Source organism: Sphaerodactylus townsendi, linkage group LG10, assembly GCF_021028975.2.
Source record: "Sphaerodactylus townsendi isolate TG3544 linkage group LG10, MPM_Stown_v2.3, whole genome shotgun sequence".
In the NCBI taxonomy this organism is placed as follows: Eukaryota; Metazoa; Chordata; class Lepidosauria; order Squamata; family Sphaerodactylidae; genus Sphaerodactylus; species Sphaerodactylus townsendi.
The window spans coordinates 45,535,504-45,543,218 of record NC_059434.1 but is presented as its reverse complement, the minus strand read 5'-3'; the positions used below and the strand labels follow the sequence as shown (position 1 = coordinate 45,543,218).

The 7,715-nt window shown below is 39.2% G+C and overlaps 1 protein-coding gene across 1 annotated transcript in view; it reads left to right on the top strand.

Annotated features, from left to right (window-relative positions):
- Positions 1–204: 204 nt before the first annotated feature.
- The window catches only part of TRIM2 (tripartite motif containing 2), a 76,648-nt gene continuing 69,137 nt past the window's right edge, over positions 205–7,715 (top strand). Inside the window, exon 1 of the mRNA XM_048508971.1 lies at positions 205–227. The gene's annotated coding sequence lies outside the window, so the exon portion shown is untranslated. The remainder of the gene's footprint in view (positions 228–7,715) is intronic.

Below are 7,715 nucleotides of genomic sequence, written 5' to 3'. Positions count from 1 at the left end.
GGAGAACAGAGTGTGCTTTCATCCATCGTCTGGCTTTCTCCAGTGACTTTTGTTTCTTTGTTTCTCTGTATATAGAAAACAGAAAGTCTACAGGTATAAATCAGTGCTAAGCAGTCAGGCAGGCCAAGATGATGTCACAATGTATTATCAGTTGATTTTCTGCGGCATGGCTGATAACAGCATGGCAATGTTGCACGGCTGAAAATTGCGAAGGACATGAGAGCAAGGTAAAGTATTCCATCTGAAATAATTCTTGTTACAAGCTACTGATTGTCAGTCAAAAACTATGTCAACAGCTGCAGCTGCAGAAGTATAAAAAGGGTAGAAAACCTACTGGCCCTCTGAGAAATGTTTTATTTTTGTGTCCTTTCTAAATATGAAGCTTACACAATGTTAAGGGTAGCTGAATATAGTACTAGAGGTATGGAGAAGGTATCTAGAACCAAGCAGATGTGGGTGCCTGCCACCCTGTTCAGATGTGTACTAGCCTGCTCGCTGCTCTGGTGACCATGAAGTGGTAGATGTGGTGTCCCCCATGGGTCCATGTTTACTTGTAATCATTTACTTGCTGTGTGTAATTTAGAAAATGTTATTTGTTAAATTACAGTATAATCTGCCGTTGGGTGATGTAGATTCCACTCTCCTTGGTAGAATTAGCCATGTTTTCCATATTATAGATTCTTGTTTATGACAATGTCCAGATGACAAATCCATTTTGCTTCCTTCTGACTGCTGTGTATATGGAGGGAGCACCTACCTCACAATTCTATCTGCATGTATGTGTTATCCATGGGCTGATGTATTTAGTAAGATGTATCAAACTAAATGTGAGTTGTGCCTTGCTGGTGCTCATGCTCCAAAAACAAAATATTAAAATAATAAAAAAATACAGACATTGCTAGTAATTTAAATCCAATAAGGGAATCAAGGAAAGTTATTAATAATCCCAGTATGTAGTTGAAATTGATATTATACAGTACTTGCCAAATTCTGTGTGCATTAGTTGTTATGAATGGCTTTGGTAATCTATTGTTAGATCCTTAAATGATGGCTTAGAGATTTTAAATCTTCTTAGCACCCTGACAGAGATAACAGGATACAATTTAAGAGACCTGGAAGAAATCAGACCTTTGGTTAAACTCAGGGGCATTTTTTTCTGGGGAAATTCTCCTGCTACAAATTGTCCCTAACTGAGCCAGCCATCATTTTCCTTGCACATCACTTCCTTTTTTCCATGTTGTCTGCTTTTTTTTTGGCCATCAATTTTTTAAAAAATTAATTCAGAGTCCAGTTTAGAGTCCTTCCTGTTCCGTTTCTTTGAATATCTCTAGTGGAAAAGAAAAAAGAAAACCTTTCAAACAACTCTGCTGGCTGAGAATGGGCAGAACTGCGGCTGGGTGGGCAGGGGAAGGCGGAGAAAGATGGGAGGAGTGAGCAAAATGAAAGCAAGCTCAATACACACAAAGTATCTTCACTTTTTTGGGAAGGGAAAAGTTTCACTTGAAGATGTTTTAGAAGCCATGGGGTTTCTCCAATCAAAGGCAGGGCAGCATGCAAGAGCCGAAAGTGTGCATTAGGGAAAATCAGACCCAGATGGAATGTATCCTCAAAGTGAAGGAGGCCATACATGCCTAAATGGCCACAGTTTCCCCAGGTAGAGGGTGCCAGTGGGAGGGAAGAAGGCAAAGTTGGATGCAGGGACAGATAGAGGTAAATTAACTGAAGAAGGAAAGGAAAGAGGAGAGTGTATAGGGGTTTCATGGAAGGGAAAGAGGAAATAGTGCAGGAGAGGAAATGAGATGTCTCCTGTAAGTCTTTGCAGCTCTCCCACTCCTAATTGCTATTCTGTGCCAATATAATAGCAATTCTACAGTATGGTGCCAACAAACAGGACTATTAATTTGTCACCCAACCTATATTAATATTTTGACTAAAGATTATCTCACTTTTGTAGTCAGCTATAGCTTCCCTCTTTCTTATTCCCCCTCCATAGCTCCCCGCCCTTTGCTCCACAGTACAGGCAAATAAAAGAGCCTGTACTGCTTCACATACATGTTTGTACTATTTAAATGCCTTTCCTTGACAAAGTCAGTTATTATTCTAACTAAAATAGCTAGTTTGAACTGAATATGTGGAAAATAGTGGTTATAGAGGTTTCATCTTTTCCGTCCTTCTTGCCCTTTTGGTACAGTAATTGGTTTATTCATTCCAAAGAGGATATGAAATCCTAACTGAGTCCAGATCACAGCTGAACATACTAATGATTTCACATTCTAGTTTTCATTCAGTTTGTTTGCACTAAAGATGTTGTAGCACAAAGAGTTGTAGTGAGCTTGGCAACTCTGCTCTTCAGACTATAAGACTGTAGAATGACTGGGGCATTTCTGTTATCGCATAAATAAGCTGCAAATATCTGATTCATCATAAGATCAAGATACTAATATTTACATGGTGTCACTTGAAAGCCCTGAGGCACTGACAGTGTGGTTTAATTTGCTAAAAGTTCTTATGGGCCTTGGTATTCCAATCTGAGATGTTCCAAGTCTCCCCTACCTTTCAGCTGCCTCACTATGGCAAACTCTGGCCACCGCTCCAGAGAGATCAGTTACTATAATGCAGTCAAGGTAGACAGAGGCAGAGTTGCATTTGAAGAGTTGCACTTGAGGTTTTAGAAGCCGTGGGCTGAAGAAAGCAGACAAGAAAAAAAATAACTAGACATTACACACAAAGATATATACAACTCTTTTGAAATTTTACAGTAATGAAAAGCAGCCTTGATAGGTCCAAATAGTTCTATCAGGCCTTCCTCCTAAGTTCCATACCCTATAATCAGCTGGCAACAGGGAAGGCCTAACCTGACATATCGGCATCATGGTGACATCACTTCTGGTGCATGCCAGAAGTGACATCATGTCACAAGCAACTCAGGGAAGGTCTGGAATTTAGGCAAAACCCCTATGGTTGAAGTTATTTTTACCATAGAACTTTTGCTGAATTACCAGAATATCCTCATGTTGCCAGCGATGTGAGGTGTGCCAGAAGTGACATTGTGGGCACTGAGATGCTGGGCTAGGTAAGTTCTTTGCTGCTGGTAAGTTCTTTGCTGCTCCCCTACCAGATGCCAGGAGGTATCTTGCTACCCTAGGTCTAGCAGCTCCAATTTCACTCTGCTACCCTGTCACATGCTTTTAACTGAAACATTATTAACATCTTGCACATATTTGGGTGTAATATTTATGCATGACCCTAAATTCAGTACTGTTGGGAAGAGAAGGGGGGCCCTGCTTCCTCACAGCATTGTAGTGTATGAGTCCTCCTGCTCAATCATGCTTTTCTCTGAAGTTTTGGAAAAGATTGCAGCAAAACCTGTGAGGTTGCCATATAGGTGGGAAAGTTTGGATTTTCCTGGTCACATAGCAGTCATTTCCTCTCCCTATCACAGAGGATTTTCTTTTTTTAATTGGCAATTTAATAGCATTATATTGATAGACCTTTGTACTAAAACATATATAGTGTCGCTGAATTCCTAGTTTTCTTTTTTTTTTAAGTTAAGTTTCCACCCCTTTCTTCATGGAGATATGTGGAGAAATGTATATCTCCATAGCAAAATAGCAGATAGATTTACTTTAAAAAAAAGGAAAAGGGAAAGGAAAGCTGGGAACTCATAGAACCTGAATTATATTTTAGTAAAATTTTTATTGATATAACGTTACTAAAGTGCTGACTTTTAAATAACCACCAGAGAAACCTGTGGTGTGGAAGCCCTTAGCCACTTTCCCCCCTCCAAACCACTATGCATATGCAACATTTATACTACATTACTTAGTAAATTAGTTAGTACACAACATAATATCCCACTATGTCAATAATTTACTACTTCAGCAAATATCTGTGCATTTATTAGGACAATGACCTACTAGCTGTGTATACAGCCGCTTTGGTGATGTCATTGTGGAAACAATTTTTTGATGGTAGAGTGAAAGTGTTGAAAACAAAGTGGAGTAGTATAGCCAGTGTGGTACAGTGATTAGAGTGTTGAACTGAGACCATCTTGGAGATTCATGTTCAAATCCCCATTCTTCCATGGAAGCTTGCCTGGTGACCCTGGACAACTGACATTCAGCCTACCCTACATCACAGGCTAGTTGTGAAGATAAAATGGAGAAGAGGGGGGAAGTGTAAGGTGTCCATTGGTGACAATGGTAGAATATAATATAAATAAATACAAGAATGGAATAGTAAAGTGATGTCACTCAGCAATGGGCAGAGGGGCGTTTTTTTAGTCCAACCAAGTTAAGAGAATCCCTCTTCTCACAAGCATAGTTTTTACCATAGAGATTTGGGAAATTCCTAGAGCATCACATGATGCTCCCTATCTCCTGTCCATTTTGCTTCCTTGGCTCCACTGACCAGGAATGGGAACAGGGACCCCAGTACTTTCACACCTTACAATCATCATCTTCTCTTTGTGATAAACCTGATGCTTTATAATAGACTATTTTTAATATATTGACTACAAATAATGACTTTATCCATGGAGCTCAGGCAAGGACATAGGTAAGCTCTGCCCCCTGTTTGTGGGGGGGGGGGTTGTATTTTTTAGTGTTTTTCGGGTTTTGGCCTGCAGGGGGGCACAGTTTTTAGGCTAGCAGCACCACAATTTCAGGGAGTTGTTGGGAGACTCTCCTGATAATACCACCCAGGTTTGGTGAGGTTTGTTCAGGGGGTCCAAAGTTATGGGTTCCCAAAGAGGGTGCCCCATCCCCCATTGTTTCAAATGGGAGCTAATAGAAGATGGGGGCTACACACTTGATGGTCTATAACTTTGGACCCCCTGAACCAAACTTCACCAAACCTGGGTGACATCATCAGGAGAGTCTCCTAAAGATACCCTGAAAGTTTGGTGCTGCTAGCTTAACAATTGCACCCCTGACAGCAGGCACCCCCCCCAAATTTCCCCAGATTCTCCTTTTAAATCCACCTCCTTTGGCATGGATTTAAAGGGAGAATCTGAGGTCCCCAGTTTAAACATTGAAAGTGATGCTGTTGGATTTAAAAGGAGAATCTGGGCTCTCTAGTTTAAACACCATTGAAAGTAATGTGGATTTAAAAGGAGAACCTGGACTCTCTAGTTTAAACACCATTGAAAGTAATGCTGCTTGGGGATGGATTCCAGCATCACAGCAGGCGCCCATGGGAGGGGGGAGCACAAAACTCAGATTTTGAACCAGGTTCCATTTTCCCTAGCTCAGAGGGGAGGGCAGAAGGGACTGCTGGTGGGGGGGCAGGCGGGGCAGGGGAGTCTGCAGTCCCTGGCCTCGGAGAGCTGTTTTTATAAGCACTGAGGCTCTGGGTAGGGCTTGGGGAGGTGTGGCCACGCCCCAGGGGCGGGTGGAGGCATGCCCCCCGAATCCCCCCCTAAAAAATCTATACCTACGTCCCTGAGCTCAGGTCAGTATTCATGGATCTCCCTTCCTCCATTTTATCCTGATGACAATATTGTGAGCTGGTTAGGATGAGAAGGATCTAATGAAACTAGACCAGACAAGGATGATGAAAGAATAGGGCTTTAACCTTTGGTCTCCTTGCTTCTAATCCAAATCATTGTGTCACGATTTCTAATCACTATTTCACACTTGATGCTCCATTAGGGAATGTATGGGTATTAGGAAAATAATGATTAATCCACCCTTTATTAGTAGCGAGGAAAATTTCTAACCCTACTGTTGACATACGTTTTCTTCTTGGAGATTACAATGCTCATACAACACGTATGGTAGCTCTATACCTGACAACCATTTTAAAGTTCTAATTTATTCCCATTTTATTACTTTTAACTGTATTTTTTTAAATATATATATATTATACCGGTACACAAAACCAAATTGGTTCATTATTATTTGGCACAGAATCAAATTTTTAAATATCCAATATGACACATAAAACAAACGTAGAACTTTTTATAAAAGATAGGTATCTTCTCCAATCTGTCTAATATTGGCATGGTAGGATACCTATTACTGTATTATTTTGCTTTTAACTTGCTAAACAGATCTATTTTTATTGCAATTTTATATTAGATTGTATTTTTACATTGATGTGTAGGGGTATTTACTGTCATTTGCTCTGGCTATTTCTTTTTTAAAAAATCTGAAGTGATTTGAATCCCTCGAAGTCAACCGTCAAGTTATGTGGACTATTTCCTTGCTACTGAACTATACTTGAGACTGCAGAATGTGTCTGTGTAAATCCTGATCTATCTGCCTATTAAAGGTTAATAAAGATAAAGATAAAGAAAGGTATTAGGAAAATAATAATCTATGGCCCATCAATTACATTTTATCTTAACTAAGAGCAGAAGTATATTTCTACTCTGCATCTACTCTACTTCCTGTCCAAGCACATGGTAAATGTTTTGAAAAAGGCATAGTGGCTGTTTGAACTTCTGAAATATTTTCCACTAGATAGACTATGACATGTCTGCCTCTTCTGAATGTGACTTGTATTATATTATTTTCATTTTTCTCAATTTGTTCCCATTTCTGCCTTTGAGTCTTATGCCTTTGAAGTTCATGTTACACTGGAAATCTGTCAGAGTTTCAGTGTCTGAGTGGCAGTTCAGCTGTTTTAACCCCCTTTAGGAATCACATTTTTCTTTTTTTAAATATCTAGGTTTCTAGGACCAAAAACCGGTGATAATTATATAGGTTAATTTGATGCAGGTTGGTGGTTATATAAAATAAAAGTTGATAAAAATGACAACAGCTGCAAGGAAAAGTAGCAGGATATGCCTAATGGCATACTCTCAATATTGCCATAAATATATTGTTGAATTACAAAGAATTACAAAAAGGTACCCCTGCAAATATTTCAATAAGTTCTTATATGCAGAGAATTGAAGGGTGGTATATACCAATTAGTTCAATTGTAAAACTGTAATAATATTTATTATTCCATATTTTGCTGGATAGTCATCTCTGCCAAATTTATATCTTGTATGGATATCATTTGTATGACTGAAAATGTTATCTACCTCTTTGTAATCTTTTACTTAAGCAGTCTCAAAGGACACAAGTTATGGTGATATTTTTTAACCAATGCATTCCTGACCATAGAGAAACAGAATATTAAGGCATTACTACATAATATTATGACACATCCACTGTATCATATTTTACTGGACATTCTTACATCCCTGCCAGATTTCTATCTAGTGTTGGGGTCATTTTTATGACTAAAAATGTCATCCGCCTCTTTCCAATTTCTATTTATCCAGTCTTGAAGGACACAAATTATGGTGATTTTTTTATCCAACACTTTCTTGATCAGAAAACGAGAGAGCATCAAGGTATTACTACATAGGTCATTGAACACCTTTCAGAAAGTTACACTTTCCATCTCAGTCATGTTGTGCTAGAATTTGACCTACTTGTGATTACTTCAAAAGTAAATGATCCTGGTCTGTGACCCAAATTGTCTATCAGTCAACCAAGTTGTCTATCGTCAAGAATATTTTCCACATGGCTGATACTGATACCTAATCAAATTGCTCTCTCAAAATCTTATCTCCTTCACTCTGATACAGGATAAATGCTCCTTATATGTGTTGAGAGATGGAAGTGAAGAAAACCTTTGTGTGTCAAGCTGTTAGGCTCCGATGCTCAGGGGTGCAGTTACCTAAAATGGTCCCTCAGGCAAGCACTAAAATTGTGCCC